The 19,675-nt window shown below is 45.5% G+C and overlaps 1 protein-coding gene across 1 annotated transcript in view; it reads right to left on the minus strand.

Moving 5' to 3' along the window:
• Positions 1-19,675, minus strand: part of LSAMP (limbic system-associated membrane protein) — a 1,059,407-nt gene that overhangs the window by 428,587 nt on the left and 611,145 nt on the right. The gene's annotated exons all lie outside the window — the stretch shown is intronic.

Here is a 19,675-nt window from a genome sequence, read left to right on the forward strand (position 1 = left end):
GCGTGCTGCCTCACTTGCCAGGCAGGGCTACATGTTCATCAGCTGTGAGTCACGTGTGTGTGTGTGTGTGTGCATGCGTGTGAACATGGCTGGATGCAGCAGCCAGAATTCACAAAGTCGGTGTCATTCAATCCCACCCCAAACTCTTTCCTCTTCTTCCTGCTGTGTTTTGTTGCTGCTGCTCCTAACAATTGGGTGCCAAACATTTAGAATTATGCGCCCACTTGCAGCCACTGCAACACGATTTATTCAGCACACCAGTAATCCTGAAGCTGGCCTAGCTTGTAGTTTGATTTGCATAAAGCCCGGGACATATAGTTCTCAGTAAATTCTTAATCCACAAACCAGTTTAAAATCCAGCAGGGTAACTAAACAGGGCTACCACCAGTCCTCCTCATTTCCTCCACAAAAACACCAGAGTCAGTTGATATTCCCAGGTTAGTTTTAGTTCAGTTCATTTCCTCGCTCAGCACAATGCATCAACATGCTCTCCGAAAGCCGGCATCTCAGGCATGGAAACCAATTCTCCATGCTATCTGCAGAGGTTTGGCCATGGGATATTGAAAGCTTGAATTCAAAACCCATTGAAGCTATTATAGCTATAAAGAGGGAAGGGGGGGAGAGCTAGCAAGAAGACAGACACAGAGGTCTATTTCTGACTGTAAGCACATAACAAGGAAGCAGCCTTAAATACTCTGATGCCTGAGAAGGGAATACTGTCCCTCTCTATCACTAAGCCACTGGGGACATGCTATTTGATCTTTGCCATTTCAAAACCAGGACTACCACTAGCACCTCAAGTGTGAATCACGTGCTGCTGTTCAATGACCCAAAATAGAGGAATAGGAAAGCATTCAATGTAGTTGTGTTAATTGCATTTGTGTGTCATAGTGTGCCTGCTTACTAACGTGGAACTCACTGTTGCTTGGTAGCAGTAGAGCAAAGACCAAATCCCCCTTTTTTTTTTAATGCTAACATGTGAGAACTTTCAAGATATGAATAAAAAAACTTCTACAAGTGACCGTTGGGGAGACTAAAAGAAGCAGGGCAATTCATCTTCTTATTCTTCCCAAAAGATTCCCTATCAGATCTCGGCATGCTAACAGGGATTTAAAATTCTCTATCCTGACCATCTAGCAGCATTGCCAGCTCCTACCTTGCAGCACTGTCTTGGTTCGCTTGTCCAGAACTCAAACCAGAGAGTACAATGATGACAGCACAGTGTTTTTGTGAGCGTGCATATTCCCATCCTGGATGTGAAGACAGATCTCTGCATCATCTCATATTGGGTCCACGTTCATGTGACAGATTGGTCCTATGATGCAGGACTTAAAGGGAAAGGGGCAGGAGATTCAACACACATGCATACAAGTGGCAGCATCACAGTAAGAAAGCACAGGGGACACAGGTTGAGGGAGCAGTACACATTCTTGCCTTGCCATGACTGCATCAGGCTAGTAAATCATGAGGGAGCACCATGCAGCCTTGAAAGGTGCAGGGAGCTGTAGCACAGCCCCAGCTGTGCCCACATCATGGGCTGCTGTGATAAAGCAGTCGCTGCTGGCCAGGAGACAACTTTCTACTGACTTTCCCATCAGGAATCCCCACTCCTGCTGAGCTCACTGGGAACCATGATGCAGAAGGCGAGGCACAGAAGCAAGATGAGGCCAACCAACTGATGGGTTGTACCATGCTTTCCAGAGGAGAAACAGCTCCTGAATCAGTGGGTGTTTGCAGAAACCCAGCAGTAGTGGCAGCAATTGCTGAGATCATCAGAGCTCTCTGAACGGAGTTGTTTTCTCCAAAAAGTGAAGGCATAGTTATCTCCACAATAAAAAAGTGGCATGGTGACATACCACCTCATTCCAGCTTCAAGCAGCAGCTTCACCAATAAACAAGTGTGAATTCCCTAACTCTGCATGTGCGTGCACAGAATTTGTGCTCCATTGCACCTGTAAGGGGCATATCTGGGTGTATGCTGAACTGTGCCCTTGCAGCAGAAGCAGAAGTAGAGAAATCTAAGCTCATTTACTTTTATCCGAGGAATTTCAGTGGATGATTATTTAAGAATATGGTAATGCCTAGGAACCAACCAAGAACAGTCTGTAAGTTGCTAGGCATTGTCAAAGCACTGAGCAAGAAACAGCTCCTGTTTAACTGCCCACAGTCTAGTAGCTAGACTGTCTACTGGACCCTCAGCACCAAATGGTTTCTGACACTGTTGGGGTGAGTTACATGAACATATTTCATTTTAGGTACCTGTGTTTTCTTGCTTTCTTTCTGTGATATCTCAGTGCCTTGTGGTAGAGTATTTGAGTTCTTAATGCTTCTGTAAGGCAGATGCCCTTGCCATATCGTAACGGTGAACTCGGGCAGTAGGGGACTAAATGACCTGTCCCACATCACACAGACTGTGCATGACACAGCAGGAAATTGAACCTTCATCTCTTGAATGCCAAACAGCCTCCTAATTGCCACCTTTTCATTCTTGTACCTCCCATCTAGTTTATACATAACAACCAGGCAGTTCATTTCCTTCCTGAAACGTGGAAGCTTTCCCCCTGCAAAATCCATTCTTCCCAGCGTATCCAGGATTTACCTTAAAGATCCAAGCCCCTCTGAACACACATACTCCTCATCTGATATCTGCACAATGTTGGAGGCTTGTTTTGATGCCTTTCCTTTCTCATGTTGTCCAGATGAAGGAAATGTGAGAACAGAGAGATAAAAATGCAACTGAGGAATAACCTTTATAGTCATTTTGGGAGAATAATAGGTTCTGCAAAGCAGATGCTTCTTCCAGGCAGCTCAGTAAAGCTGAGGGAACTGTTCCTTATATTAGTAGTCACTTTGCCCCCACCCCCCCCCGTGCTTTTTTTCTGCCTTCTGCCCAGCACTGGGGCTGAGCCTCTGCCGACTCCAGCGCACTGCTGTGTGCTGCTGCCTGAGCTGCTGGGTGTAAACACATGCTGCCATGAGCTGGAGGCCACCTGCCTTGCTGGCCTCCATGGCTTTGGGCCATGGACACGCAGGGGGCACTCACTGCCTGTTACAGAGGGTAGGCAACTTTTGGTGTGCAACAGTGCCAACATGCCCAAATACTTCACATCCTACACACGTGATTTCACAATTGCAAGTTTCCCAGGGCCTGTGTGCACCAGCATGTTTGGAGGACTCATCAGGATGCCCTGCCCAGCTGTCTGCCACGGCAAGAGGACAAGGTGAGGCATCTACACTCTCATCCTTTTAGTAGCCTAGATACTCAGGCCTCGGTAGCCCATTTGAGGCTTGGGTTATGAATGAGCGGCATGGGTGGAGGCAGGTTTCTGGTCACTGTTTGTTTTCCTGCTGGCCTGAACACTCTGGAGAGGGTATTGCAAGGGGGGGCTGGCATCTTTTGTTCCTAGGCTGGGACCATTCAGCTCATACAAGAGAAAAAAGGTCTTGTCCCACAACAGGAGACTGTCCAGGGTACATCCCACAAGCAGGTGAGGCAGCAGAAAGGCCAGAACAGGCCCAGTTAATTCTTTTTCAGCAAGCAACCACCAACATCTTTCATAAGAGGCATTAGAGCTCAGCTTTCCCTCATGAATGACAGGGGAGCAAGGGGGAATTATACCATCAACCTCAATTCCCAGTGAAGTGGACTTACCCAGGCAGCCCAAGACATCTCTTCTTATCTTTAATGAAGCCATTCCCATCTACCTGCCTGAACACAATTCTTTCTAATAGTCCCTTTGGTCAAATGTCCCAGCTGATGCTATTGGCTTTGTTTTCAACATGCACCTTGCAGTTAGGATGCTTTGCGTTCCTTCGCACTGTGCAATGCAACAGTTACTGATGCACAACAGTCTCCAGAATGACGCCTCCCTCCCTCCTTCCCTGCTGCTAAAAGTCAGAGATGGAACATAAAGTCACAAGGAATGATCAGCCGTTAGTATAGCCTGTATCTTTTCTCAATGTTATCTTCATCTCATGCAGGGCCACACTGCAGTGGATGGGTACTCACTACCTACACATGTGCCCTAGCTCTCAGAAGTACAGGCATGTTTGGATGAACTCCCTGGGCTCCCAAGACAAACACAGGACTCATGCAGCCTCTTTCTTTCCCATAGTCTCAAATTTACACACCCATTCCATGCCTGTAACACTCACACCTACTTCCACACAGCTGCCCAATCACACACACTCATATACCATCACATGCATGCAGCCTCTCACAAACGCACACGTGTGCTGTCATGTCATACACACATTTTGTTTTCCTGTTCTTCCTACGTGTATGTCTCTCCACTACCACTGCTTGCACAGGTCCCCAGGAGGCACACTAATACCATTACGCTAGCTGAAGACTCAAGCTCACCCTTGAGCCTGAACACTCCATTTACTCTCATCACCTTCTAGTGCCTTACAGTATTGCTCAAGCCTGGATTGTGCTGTACTGTTACTGAAAGAGAGGGAGTAGTCTGGGTTGGGAGGAGAAGAGGGATGGTTCAAACCCAAACCCTGCCCAGACAGTCGGAGAAAGCTGATGGCCATGTCTGAGCTCATGCTGAGGCACAGAGCACAAAGACAAGGATTGATGGAACGAAAATGTCTCACTTGCACATCTCTCGTATACTGCTATTCCTCCTTTGCTAGTAAATATGAATTTACTGAGGCTCCTGCCGAATGTCACTCGTCTTTAAATGTCTCTTGCCAGTACTCAATCTCCCATCTCTCACAGTTAGGTAGGAGTGATGAAGGAGACACACTCATCTCTGTTCCACCCCTACAGTGTACCGCAAGAGGGAAACAGATGGTTTAATATATTCTCTGTCTTCCTCTTTTCAACAAGTCCTGGTGCTTGCAGAAGTGTTAATCTGCCAGAGCCCCAGGGGTAACTTTTTGCCCTGCCCAGATAAACAGTTCCCATCCCATATTTTCCACTATCCTCACACTATTCATCCTCATCAACCCTCCCCTGGAGAGACCAATTCTAGGGGGTACAGAGAAGAATCAGCCTCTGCTACCATTTTTGTGTTTGGTCTCTCCAATGAACCAGTCAGAAAGGAAACCAGTGATCAGTCCCCTTGTATAGGTCCACCCTGACTAATAATAAACACAAACAAGCAGACTCCCCTGTCACATGTACCAACTCCTCCCATGCAATGCTGCTGTACAACACGCAGTTCGTCACAGCAAATGGCACGTGTTGACACAGTTCTTCCCAGCCAAATCCACAGAGCCACGGTGACAACAAAATTACAGAACAGCCTGGTCACTAAATTACCCAGCAGCTATGAGACGAGCCTTCTGAATTGCCTTGTTATTATTTCCCTAATACAGTCTGTTATAGCATCTGGCAGTACGGGGTGTTTCATGGCTAAGCATGCAATAAAACTGTGTGATTAGATAGTTAACTGTCTTGTGATAACAGGGTAGGGATTTGCAACCAGTTAAAGGAGGAGGGATTCTCTCTAACAGAGCAAAATCCAGCCATGAAAGCTCAAAACTCCAGGCTGAGAGACACATGATCACCCACTTTAATAGAAAATCCCCATCTGAGATTTCACTGGTGGGTGGGAAGGGGGGCATAAGGGTTTTTCTTTCTTTTTTTTTTTCTTTTCCAATGTTAATTCTCCCATACCGGCTGGTCAGTAGAAAAGAAGTGATTACCTCTGTAAGGCAGAATGGGGAGGGCAGCTTAATGTGGTGGGTCCTCCAGGGAGAATGGCCGGGGGCTGAGCAGCTCTAAGCCAAACTCCTGGGGACCACAGCCGTTAGGGAGCCTCGTATCAGACTCCTGCGGTTGTGGCAGCATCACGCATTTATCTGCTGGGGACTGGGCACATGTGGGTTGGCAACAGATAAAAGTCTACCCAGCCCTGGCTGCCTTCTCTGCCCTGATCCACAGAGATGTCGAATCCCTCCCAAGGGTGAAGTGGAACAGGCGGCGCCACAGAAGAGCATGAGTCCCATATGTGAAAGTGGAAGTCCTGGGCTCGGGGTAGGCAGAGGGGGTGTGATCAGTCTCACATAAATTAACCTTTACAAAACACTTTCAGATTCTAATTACCTGGCAGCATGAAGGACCAGGTAATCACCATGTAGTTACAGGAAGTTTGCTATGGAATTCGCTGTGTGGGTGGATACTTGGGATACTTGTCAGGTAATTACTATGTGGGTGAAGGGGGACATAAAAAGGTTTACCTTAGGTAAGCGATGACTTTTACAGAATGAGAGTAGGGGGCAACCCGAGATCTCACATCCCTTCTCCACCTGCCAGGAGGCATATATAATGTCCCCACAACTGTCCCGTTCATTGCTCTTATGATGGGGCATAGCTGGAGAATGGGGTGCTTTTCTGCTAGTATCTGTGCAAATAAACAACAAAAATGATGGTTCCTACCCCGAGGTATACAGCTTTCATCTAGCCCATGCTTAATATGTCAGGCTGTCTCATAGACTTCCTAAGAGCCAGATGCTCCACAGGTGGGCCCCAGCACAGTATGATTTGAGACTGGACTGGCCATGAGACCTTTTCACTCATAACCATCTCCAGTCACAGCTTAGTACCCTTTGCCTGGTATTTCTCTCTTAACAACTGTGGATTTTAGTTTTCACATTTTATTGAAACAGCCCTTTGATTTCTGTCCCCCTCCCCTTCCCCTGGCACTGTTAACCAAACAGGTAGGCAGAGCATACGCAGTCATTTGCAGTTATTTCATATGCAGCTCTGGGACAGCTCTGACCTTTTCCTGTTTGTGTACCGTCTGTTTGCATGTGTCCAGCAATATGCATTCCCTTGCACCTCATACACACACACTACAGTTTTAATTTTGTTCTCCCTCTGCATCGCCCTACAACGACAGGTGAAACTGAACACATCCTTTGTATCAGGAGGAGTTTTGTAAACCTTGGTTGGCTGCACAGGTGGCTGCTCTTGCTCTTAGATGGAAATGGGTTTGAATCTTCTTCAAATCCAGTAATTTTCTCCAGCTCACATGTTCAGACAACTCTCAGGCTCTCTTACATCTATCATAAGCTAAGTCCCAATCTTAGACACCCTACTCCCTTAAGGTTGGGGTAGCTCGGTGTCTTTATCTACTCCAAGCAACCCTATTTCACATCCCTCCCAGAAGAGAGATGCTCATGTCAGATCTCCACAACAGACCTACCATGGGAGAGCTCAAAACTAGCAGTGGACAGATTACTCATTACATACAGTTTATTTAGCAGATTCTGTCCTTTTTTCCCCCCTGTTGATAGATGGTCTATGAACAAATTTTTATGCATTTATTATTGTTTATTATTTATTTATGCAAAATTGTTCAATGAATATTTTACATGAGCAAATTTCAGTCTGGGTGTTTGTAATGAGCTTTCATTCGATTAGAGAATTCTGAATATTCATGATGTTTAATTGGCCACCTCAGTCACATGGTATTTTTTTCCCCTTACTGGATGACTTAACTTTTATTAACTACTTCTGCCCCAAGGAAATTTCCTCTCTGGATTGAAAGGACCAGAGTGAGTGGCCTGAAGTTGTCTTTCTGAAACACAAATTGTTGCAAAAGGCAGCACCATCCACCAAAGGCATGAGACAATAAATTAGTTTTAGAACACACCACAATACAAGTGAAGTGAATGATCCTATCTCTGCTAAACAGCTAAAACAAATCACCGAAGGAAATCAGTCAGCCACTGCCACAGGTGGCCCCTTGCACAAGCAGAGTTATTGTCATGCAACATATGACCTTAAACTGGGATCCATGCTGTCTTCTCAGTTCCTGCATAAAAGGACCACTACCATTCATACCACTCAACTTTGATTGACGTTATTAGCCAAGAGAGGTCAGGCAAGTCTTGAAGATTGGTTGCTTCTCACACAGAGAGGCTTGATTTGCTATTTCCCATAGCTCCCAAGTAGATCGACATGGGATTAGAAGTGGCTCAAAATGTGCCAAACAGGGCAAACCATGTCCAGTAAAAGAGATGGTTCTGAGGCTATGTCTCTATATCATAAAGCAGAGCTTTGCCAAGATCTGCAAGCCAGTTTTGGTACCAGAAGCAATGTCTTCGTAGCAAAACAGCACTCCAGGCAAGCTCATGGAGGCTTTTTTCTCTGCAGGGTTAAGTAGCCAAGCAGTGCACTAGGCTAGCATATAGTTAGGTTGTTAATGTCTTGGCTGGGTGTCTGCATATTATTGCTATCTACCTGTGGATATACTAGGGCTAAATTTGGTCATGTTTAATGCCGAAGGCTCCTCCTGAGTTAGACCACACTCCTAGAGGTCAGTATGAACTTCTAAAGCCTGAATCATTCCATTCTATTGTGGACATCAGGTGGAAACACTAGGTAAACTGCTTCCTAACAGTGGCTCTCTCTCCATTGACTATAAAGAGCCTGCAGCCAACATGGCTATAGGCATTTGTGCTGTAAGTTGTAGATAATTAGTAATAGGCAATTTCACTCATTCTGAATAAGAGGTGGAAATTATCTAGCTGTCCGATACTCAGGAGTAGGTATAGTAGAAGGAAGACATATTTGAACTGCAAAGAGCATGGTGAAATCCCAAACCAGCATCCCATTCACTTGGTGATATGCACAGAGCATCAGAACATGTCAAGAAGGAAGGAGAAGGGCGGGGGGTGGAACCAGGAGAATTTGTGGTATTGCCCTACATATGGTTCATTTCAGCCTTTTCTTGTGCAACCCTATGCATCTGGAAGGGTCATATCTATCACCAGGGAAAACGGCTTGCCTGAGGTACTAAATCCCAGACCATCTATTTCTACTCCTTGGTTCCCTGCTGCATGACAGGACGCGTGTGTGTATGCCACTGTCAGAGGGCACACGCAAGCACTTGCCCTACATATGGTTTGGTCATTTCAGCCTTTTCTTGTGCAACCCTATGCATCTGGAAGGGTCATATCGCACACCAGGGAAAACGGCTTGCCTGAGGTACTAAATCCCAGACCATCTATTTCTACTCCTTGGTTCCCTGCTGCATGACAGGACGCGTGTGTGTATGCCACTGTCAGAGGGCACACGCAAGCACTTGGAGAGCAGCACACGATGGAAAAATCCTTCAAGTTTGTGGATTGTGGTGGCATTCAGAGCTGTTGCTTTTTTCGAAAAGCAAGCTCCAGCTCTGCTGCTCTAATTCTTTAGTGTGGGGCTAGGAATCGAACTCGTTTTGGTTGAACATGCAATTGAATGCAGGAACACAGACAATAAAATACTCCAACACTCTTTCTTCAATCAAGGAAATTACATGATATTAATGCAAGCTAGCTTAGGGTTGACTTTACCTGCGTAAAAGTCAGGAAATTTAAAAAATGATGGTTCCCACAGCAACCTTAACTCACCCATGTTGCACATATCTAATAAGGCAGAGTTAACAGCATACACATGAATATAAAATACTACTCAAGCAAATCTCAGCCATCAGATTGCATTAATATTGATTTGTTTCATTTAATAATAGATTGTCCCATCATTGCTTTCAAGAGAGCTTTTTATGAAACTATTTTTTTTAAAGTTAAGATTAAAAAAAAGAAAAACCCAACATATTTTATTCACGTTTGATATTTTAGAGAACCGACATTGTTTCTTCATATGAAGAAACTGACAAACAGCCAGGTAGAATTCAGTCCTCGCTTTTACAATATTACAGAAATTTCAGCTATGGGGTTTTTAATGAAAAATGTGAAACCTAAGTGTGATGACAGCCAGAAGGGACATGAACAATTTTATCGAAAAAGAACTTAAGTATGAGATCTTAGTGTCCTCCTTCACACCCTCTGTTCCCTTTATTTCTATAACTGAGCTGAACCCTGTGCTGGGGGTAAGTCACCTTCATTGATGTGTACCAGCCTAGGATACAGATCATTCAGGGCTACGCTAGACTCATCCCCAGAACAGCAGGATCACAAAACCACAGAATCATAAAATAAAGTTAAAAAGGACCTCAGGATGTCACCTGATCCAACATCCAACTCAAAACAGGGCCAACTGATGTTAGTTCAGGTTGCTCAAGATGTGGTATCTGTGTTGAAAGTGGCTTTTTGGTACAGCCACATGAAGATCAGCTACAAGGTGTCCTGCAAGACGTCCCTGAAATGCAATAGCAAAGCTGTGTGGGGATTCTTACCCTAAATAACTGGAGATGTTGGAGGTCAGAATGCTAGTCGTGATATAACCTGAGAACATTGGCAGCTGGTATAAATGATCACCTTTCAGAACTTGGCTTACAATGGATCTAAACGGAGTGGAAATGAAAACAAATTGTACGAAGAGATTAGCATTCAGCAGGCATGGCCACCTGGGATTGTTCCTGTGGCGCTGCAGAGCTGGTATGGGCAGCCCACAGCAGGAGAGCCATGGGGGGCTGCAGGGGTGCACTGACTGTGCAGTGCAAAATCAGGCAGTTTGCACAGCTCCCTGGAAGCCCTAGTAATTCTCCCTGAAGGTGTGAGTGCACATAACTGGCACCCAGGTGACCATCAATTTTAGCAGCTCTCTGGTCGAGAGCCACGGCACTCACAACCCTGCGACCAGCTCTCACCACACTCCATGGCAGCCCTCTGAAGTCACTGCAGCACCAAGCTCTTAAAAGACACCCTCAGGCACAAAGAGAAATGAATGAGCTCCAGGAATTCAGCTGGTTCCTTGGGTTTCATTCAGTCAAGGAAAAAAATAACTTCCTTCTTCCTAGACCCTGACACCTGACTCAGAAATAAATCATCAGAAAAAACCAAGCCAAACAACATCCTAGACTGTATGTCTCATTTTGCCTTTTTTTAGATAACTAAACCCCTTAATTTGGTTCCAAAGTCCTTGTAAAACAAGCTCCCCCAGCCTCCTGTTTAAACTTTATAGCTCCTCATTTAAATTAACTTGCTAAGTGTTTGAGTCCCTGCCTGGTTTGAGGCACTATCTGGTCCATCAGAGGAGTGTGGCTGGTCACGTGGCAGCTCTCATTAGCGAGTGGCAGGGACTCAGCTGCGCCGGCTTTGATAAGCCCAGCTCCACTCTCACAAGTACACCGCAAAGCAATTAAAACAGCAAAGGGCCCTTTTTTCCCCACCATCCTTTTTCTTCCTCCTCCGAAGTTGAATAAAAATGATTTGATAAATTATTCTTTTCAGAGCTAAACACTCAGGCGAAGGAAGAGGGAGGGGGGAGGAGGGAAAAACTACACAGGGGAGAAATGTCACTCCTGAGGACCCATTATTAGCCTGTATCCCCAGCTCCCTGGCAATCAGGACAAATTCTGGTGTTTGAGGTGAAGCAGTGCCACAGCAGCGCTCCTTGCCATTCATTTCACACTGCTATCAGGCCTGCTGGATGCGCACCATATGTGTGCATCCGTGTGCGTAATGGATGGGAGTTGGAGCAGGCATTTAGGACAGTTTCAGCCTAATATTATTATGCTGCCTATAGACGCAATGCAGGCACAGCTCAGTCCCAGGTCCCTCAGCATCATCTGGACTACTCTGACTTACAGCTCGGGAAGGAAGCCCTTAAGAGGCTGATAACACGGCTATCAACATGGTTTGGAGGTCCCAGCTATGCTACCATTGCCACCGTACCTGGAGACAGAATTGCATGCTTGAAACAGCCCTGGGGTTTTGCTCTCTGTATGCGGTGTACCAGCGCTACTGTGCTTTTCTGGGACTTCCATATACCAAAACAAACTCCTGTTCACAGAGTAGAAAAGATGGGAAAGCTTGGGTACCACCTAGATTAGGCTAAGTGATGCACTGAAGTGAACTGCCTACTGATTAATGTGGAACTAACAGAAGACCTCCTGCAGGAAGCAAAACCAAAGTTGAGACTCAGGGATTCAGAAAGAAAGGAAGGGTTGGCATGGCAATGACACAGCTCATAGTCAGAGACCTGCTTCTGCAAACTGGGCTTGGCAGTCACAGAAGGGAGCGCCTGATGGCTGGGGATTGAACAGGAAGGTTTAATTGAGACTGCACCATCCAAGAATAGGCACGCTATAACAGTGGCCAGTACCTAGGCTCTATCTGTTTTCCAAATGTATCTGGAAAATTACTTTTATTAAATGGGATTCTGACAAGTGCTTGAATTTAGGGGCTGCTCAACAAACAAGTACTATCAGGGGGATTGGCCAGCCACCTCTGAAACTCTCTGTCTCTCCTTACTTTGTCTCTGACCATAATCTGGTTTGGGGGCCAGGGCTTTCCAGTACCCATTGTGGTCATTTTCTGCCATTTCCCATGGCATTAGCAACTGCAGTTTATAGTGAGAAGAGAGATGCAGCAAAAGAGGTTATTTGGGAAAAAAAACAAAACCAACAAACAAACCCCAACAAAAATACCGCACACAAAGGTTACAAATTGGCAGCACATACCCACTACAACCCAAAATAAAACAATTGCAAAATCCTGCTTCTTTTTCCCCATGCCACAAAACCCTTTGATTTACACCAGGATGCTCACTGAGTAAACAAGGGTTAACATGCAAGATGTTCTATACAGTGTGTCCAAAGAAGAATTCTCTCTCTTGCTGTCACCTACAGAAATAGACACAGTTCGTCCATTTAGGTGATGACATCTCTGACTTAGAAAAGCAGTTTCAGACAAGGGGAAGTATGGCAGAACATCTTAGAAGTTAAGACGGAGAGAAGCTGGGAACGGGGAGGGAGTTTCCTGGCAGCCGCAGGTGGATGCTACTGCAATGATGCATGATAAAGAGGCAGAGAGAGGGAGGCGGCGGGTGCAGAGGACACAGTGCAGTTTCCAAGTGATCATTCATCACCGCTGGCTCTGCCTTCTCTTCTTCATGCCAACAGGTGATGGAGCCTCATCCATAAAACATTTCCTGGGTGTCACTAACTGGAAGACACATTGGAGGGTTACACTCACTCTGCATAAGAAATAACTTCCCAGATGAAAGAGAGAGCTGCCACTTTTAAACTCCCTGTGCTTTCCTCCCCCCCCACCCCTCCTTCCATGCTGCACCCAGAAATCATCTGTCTCTCTCCACCAGCATGTCCTCTCTTCACCAGCTGCTGCTGCTGCTATGATCCGTACCAGAGGCTCCTCTTCCATAGGTACTTTTTATGTAAGTATTTCGTATATGTATTTTATGTGTTTTTTTTATACAGGCTACCCCATGTGTGTAGACCTGTGGAGTCTTCTCATGATCTTAGGAGGAAAATCAGGTTTCCAACATATCCAACAGTCCCTCCAGCTCCTAGCTCCTCCCAGCTCATCACCAGAGGCTCCTCTTCCATAGGTACTTTTTATGTAAGTATTTTGTATATGTATTTTATGTGTTTTTTTTATACAGGCTACCCCATGTGTGTAGACCTGTGGAGTCTTCTCATGATCTTAGGAGGAAAATCAGGTTTCCAACATATCCAACAGTCCCTCCAGCTCCTAGCTCCTCCCAGCTCATCACTCTCTTCTCACACACTTCTGAACCCATTCCTGCCCTAAATTATACTCCGTACATTTTAACCTCTCTTTCAACAAAAACCTCCCAAATGTGCACATTCAGTAAAACACAGCAACAGCATAACTTCTCTGCTTAGCTTAGGTGACAGGACCCTACTGACTTCAAAACTCAGGGCTACAAGATCTCTGAAGGTTCTGCTCTCCAAATAATTCAAATAGGAAAATCTGGGAAGAAAAAAAAAGTGTTCAAGCAGCACAAAGCCACTAATTGAATGATTTTCATTTACATTTACGAACAAAAAATGGCTGGGTGAGTCCTTAAGTACTTTGGATTTAGGATCTGAAATATGACTCAGGTTACACCTGATGGGAATCAGCAGGTTTTCCTGTAATGTTCTGGAATTGAATGATCATTTTGACAAACCACTGCATGCATCAGCAACATTGGCAGCCTCCACAAAGAGGAATTAAGTCCTTAAATAGCAGGGAGAGGGCAGGGGGCTGCAGGGCAGCTGGGGGGGGCACTGCAGAGCTGGTGTGGGGAGCCCAAGGTTGGGAGAGCTGGGGGCAGGGGGGCTGCAAGGCAGGAGGCGGCACTGGCAGAGCTGGGTATAATAAATGATGTGCAGCAGCTGTTTGCAGCCAGCTCTATCACTCCCTATTTTTCAGTAGAATTATAATTCAACCGTTCTTAATACCAACTCCTGTGCCACTTAGTGCCTGACTTACCAAACCCAACTCACTTCTGCACTTGTGTTCCTACATAAGCAAATTGATGGTTCAGAATGCCAACCTCAGCTGTCAGTCGTCCAAGTGTTTCTAGAAATTTATTGCATTTGGTGTTAGAAACTTGTCTCCTGAATGAGAGGTGGAGTATCTGGAAAGTAGATGACTCTCAGCTGTAATTAAATGCTTCTAAGAAATAAAGTGGCTACAAAATTAGGGTGGGCATATGTCTTGCAGATGGTTATATGCTCTCTGAGAAGGCTGCCTGTGTTTTGGAGGATTAAACAGCATAAAGCCATAGGAAGATAAGGATGCAAAAGGGAACGATGATGAGAGAGAAAAAACAGAGGAGAAAGAAGATCTAGAGACAGCAAAGTATGACAGTGAGGCAGAGGAGACCACCTGAAGAAAGAAAAGCAGCTGGAATCACTGAACAAAGAAATGGGAGAAAGAAAGGAAAGCTCTATGGATAGCCACTGAACACAGTACCCCGCCTTCAATCCCCTCCAGAGGAACAAATGCTGACCCTACTTCTTGCCTGGCTTGTCAGGGGCTGTTTGGCTGAATAAGTCCAGCCCAGCAGCCCTCTCCTGCTCTCTGAGCATTAATATATTCATTTCATTATTCAATTATTTAAAACATTTCTTATGTTCCATCTATTTCACACAGATGGAGGTGGGGTGGGCTGCTCCCTCTCTCTCTAAAACCTGCACTGCCGGAGCCTCGAGGAATGTAGGGCACTAAGTGCTCCTGGGCTCTCCCTCCTCCACCAGCTTCACCCTGGCTGCAGCACCGAATACTCCTTTACCTGCATCTCAGACATCTTGTTTAAAAGGAAACCCTGTGAATAATTGCCACCGCTGCAGTGGCCCCTGTGATGTGCAGGGTGCTCTGTGCCACCTCAGGAGACTGACTGTATGTCAGAGGGAAGCAGATGCACTGAAAGTTGCTCTCCTGTCAAACTCTGCTGGCCCCTGCAGGCAAACTGCCTTCTCACGATGTGTAAAGCTGCAGGTTAGACAGAGACTCTTTTCCTCTCCATTTGCCTACCAGCTTTTGAGGGGCTAATTAGCTTGTTAGTCATGGTGTCTCTCTCAGGCTTGCAAACCACCATAAATCTCCTACTCCCTCTCTCCCTGTTCCAGGGGAGCATTAATTCAGATTCTTGGATGGGAGACCTCCAAAGACAACTTAAGGAGCTGAAGGCAGCAGGGTTCATGAGTGAGTGGCTGTCATTCCTCCTACAACATCATTAGTTCCCCAAAGCGATGCTGAGAAGGACCACCTGTAAAGCAGAGTTCTTGATCATTTGCAATCACAACAGAGTCAATGGCACCTTGGGTATTAGGTAGTCCTGCCCCACAAATTATGCTACTAGGATCATACAAAGTAAAGCTGGAAGACCCCTGCTGAATCGCCTAGCCATCCCCTACCCCCAAAAAGCATCAACTACATTAAAATAATTCCTGAAAACCGTTTGTCCAACATATTCTTCTAAACTCCCAGTGGTGGAGAGTCCATGTCTCCCCAGGCCCTCTCCTCCAGTATGTCATAACAGCTTCTGAAAATAACTTCATTATCACTTCAAACAGAAGTGGAAGTTTTCCTCCTCTCCCTCAATGCACCCCCAAGAAACTGTTATAAGTGTTGCTGTATACTCACAACTCACAATTTTGACTTGCATCAGACTTTGTCCTATGTCACTGTCAGATGAACCAATTCTCAAGGGAGGCTACCTAATTAAAGTTATCTCATCCACAAAGATATTAGTCTGTCCTCTATTTGGCTAGCAGTCCTTGTTTGCTATAGCTTACAAAACAGCCAGGCCTGTCTTCTGCTCTGCTGTGTCTTCGTACTGCCTGGCATGGGTTGCTTGTGAAGTGGCATTGAGGAACAGCAAATTCAACTGTCTTGAGCGGTACCATCAGTGCGGGGTTTGCCTTGGGCTTCCTGCTGCTTGTCACTGGAACTGGTGGGTGGATCCCGCTCCAAAATCCTCATTTGAGGCAGAGCTGAGTAAAGATTTTTCAGGGAATCAGCCAGGTATTTTTAGTTTAGCTTAGCTATTTTTTCTGCAAGAAAGAGTTAGCTATTTGACAAGGATTTTGCTGTACCTTTATTAGCAACCCTTATTGTGTTCAACTCTTACGGGAGAGTTCCCTCAGTGCAATTTCATTCAGGCAATTCTGCTAGTAATCTGCATGGTTACCAACACTAAAGCATCGTAGCAGATAAGGAAAGAGCACCTGGGGAATCCAGCCCTCTGCTACGCCGTGCGGATTTCCTGCAGTGCATTCTCAGAGTTTTGTCCAATTCTGTGATAAATGTTCTCAAATGATGGAGCGTTCAACCCCTCCCTTTGTAGGAAGAGTTCCCGAGCCAAGAACAACTCACTGACACAAAGTGACTCTGGATAATCAGCCCCATTTGCATTCTTTCCCTCCTGATGCTAGCTAAAGCTGGGTAAACAATTCTGAATGAATCATTTATTAGCTTAATTCTACCTCCTCCAATTCATGAACTGTCCACTAGCGCTTCCCAGTTTCGTTTCCTCCAGCCTATTTTCTCTTCAGAATCATTTGGGTATGAACACAACACAATCCACTGAAGTCAGCAGAATGATTTCTTTGCATAAAAGCAAGCTTGTGCTTTAAAGCTTTTGTCTTGATGGATCTTGGGTTTTTTTTTTCTTTACAAACTATCTTTTCTTTTCAGCTTACTTGTTAGCAGTGAGTTGGAATTTTACAACTGTCTTTCTGGAATACAAGAGTCATGTGGTAAGTTTGCATATTCTTGAATTGATGAAAGCATCTCCTGGAGAATTTAACTTCCCAGGAAACCACCACAATTCACAACGTGTTTTCTCAGTGCCACATTGCCAATACCGCAGTACAAAGAAGTCAGGAGTCAGGCCCTCAAAGCTAAAAATCGCAAGGTTTTGTGTTTTTCTGAGGAATAAATGTTGGGTTCTTTTCATTAGTCCTTTTGCTTTTTAACCTTTCAGGTCTATTCTCTTCGTCAAAAGCACAAGGGCCAGAAACATGCTGCTTCAATGAAAGAAAAAATATCTTGACTTCAACAGCAAGGCTTTCAGAAACACAGTGAATGCTACAAGCCTCACAACAAAACATGAGTGCTGGCAACACCTAACTAAACAATTATGCGCTAATAATACAAGCTAAACATTAGTTTGCAATGCTGAATTAACTGCCATAGTTTCTACAACAGTTCCAGCCAGGGGACTTCTTTCCTGGAATAACCACACAAATCAAACTCAACAGGGGGAGAACAAAATCAGGGCCAAATCGAACATTCAAGCCAGTGCTGGAGGAAGGATTTGGGCTCCTAAGCTCTATTTACTCCCTATACAGGGTTGCCCTAAACAATAACTGTCTTGGGTGTCTTTCCAATATATGATCGGTAGCTACTGTCTTCCTCTTTATGTCAACTATGCAAACAACTCTTATCTTCATTTGGAGGGTTGTCCCTTTGTGTGCCATGACAATGTCATTCCTCCGTCAGCTCAGTTTAATACATGAGCATCTCAGGGACTGATCAAGGACTGGACTACTTTTTCCAGGAGTGTCTAACTCATCCCCTAAGCAGCTCTCTCTCCCTTGTACCTGTCTGGAAAGAGAAGCAGTCATGTCCCTCTCCAAGAGTGATGTGAGCACTCCCTCTGCCGTTAAACAAGGGCTTCAGGCAGGTGTGGCCATACAGCATGCCGCAGATCTTTGCAGCTGATGTCTTCCCACAACTAATAGCTATTTGGCTGGCATTTGTCTCACAGTGGAAGGGTTACTGCAACACATGCTGGGAACGTCTGGCCACAGGAAACTCGAGTGATGGAGTTGTTTCCAGTCCTCTTGCCCCCATCAGGACCAGTGATTTCTAAACTGGGTGCGTACATGTGTTGCCTGCACTCTGTGAGATTCAATTTATACTGGTAGACAAGAAGTCAAGTTCATGATCCCCAGGACAGGAGAGCAGATGGCTTTGTGCTTTTGATTTTTTCAAGTGAAACCATCTGGCTAATTCTCTGTGGCTTGTGCATGTGGGTATGTTAGCAGAGAGAGATACAGCCTGCTTCCCTGTCGAGGCTGTGCCTGCAGTCACAAGGGAAGAATTTGCTATTTTGGAAGTGGGTCCTGCCCACCCTAACCTCTTCAGATAGGGCAGAGGTACCAGCATGGCTTTAGCCACTAATACGAGCAGATGAGATGTGTCACAAGCATATATCTGCAAAGTTGTGGCCCTCAGTTACACAGATGTTGCCTTTCCTTATTTTCCCTCAAAACCAAAGCCAGTTCCCACATGTCACCTAATGGGTCATGAGCCAGGAGATCTGACCTGATTTACCACCAAGGCTGAGAAGGAGTGTACTGTCCTCCACTCAGCACTCCTCCCCTTCCTCCTCAGGCCGTAATGTCATGCTTCCCCACCTTCCAGTCACCCTAGTCTGCAAGTACCGATCTGTCCTGGTTTCGGCTGGGATAGAGTTAATTTTCTTCCTAGTAGCTGGTACAGTGCTGTGTTTTGGATTTAGGATGAGAATAATGTGATAACACACTGATGTTCAGTTGTTGCTAAATAGTGCTTACACTAGTCAAGGACTTTTCACACCCTAGTCCAAGTACCGATCTGTCCTGGTTTCGGCTGGGATAGAGTTAATTTTCTTCCTAGTAGCTGGTACAGTGCTGTGTTTTGGATTTAAAAAGAACTGGCTGGGCATCGGTTGGCAGGTGGTGAGCAATTGCATTGTGCATCACTTATTTTGTATATTATCATTATTATCATTATTTTCCCTTTCTTTTCTGTCCTATTAAACTGTCTTTCTGTCAACCCATGAATTTTAATTTTTTCCCCTGATTCTCTCCCCTGTCACACTGGGGGGGGGAGGGGCGGTGAGTGAGAAAACAGCTGTTTGGTGTTTAGCTGCCTGCCAGGTTAAACCACAACACCATCCTCCCACCTCTTCATCTGCACAACACTCTTGAGAGCTAGGGAAGTGCTACCACCCCCATTTCACAAATGGGCTAGAAGCCCAGACAGACTTCTCTGTATCAGGTGGGAAATACATGGCAGAGCATAGCAATGAACCCAAGCCTCATGCTACCTAGCTTAGCTCCCTAATACAAGAGATGGTAAACATTTTGAGAGTCTGTTGCCAAGTGTGTTTAAAACAAACCAACAAACAAGCTTTGAAGCTTATTATAATTTTTTTCCAGCCCAAGTCTTAGTGAGAGCCCAACTTGGCATTGGTGACAATGGTCTGCCGATGCTGCTATACCCACTGTATCAACATTACCACCATGACAGAAAGCTCCTGAGCTCTCTTCCCACTTGAGGCAGGACGCTGCAGTGGCTGATACCCAGCCTCTCAAAGTCTCCCGACAGTGTGACCAGGCTCAGGATATATTCCCCCATCAAGCACCTGCATTAACATGGCATGTCCCCAGTCACAGCCACATCACCCTGCCACCACAGGAGGAAATGCACAGATGCTGCCCCAATGCAGGGCCTGTATTTCCAG

The sequence above is a fragment of the Aptenodytes forsteri genome, unplaced genomic scaffold, assembly GCF_000699145.1.
Source record: "Aptenodytes forsteri isolate BGI_AS27 unplaced genomic scaffold, ASM69914v1 Scaffold379, whole genome shotgun sequence".
Taxonomy (NCBI): Eukaryota; Metazoa; Chordata; class Aves; order Sphenisciformes; family Spheniscidae; genus Aptenodytes; species Aptenodytes forsteri.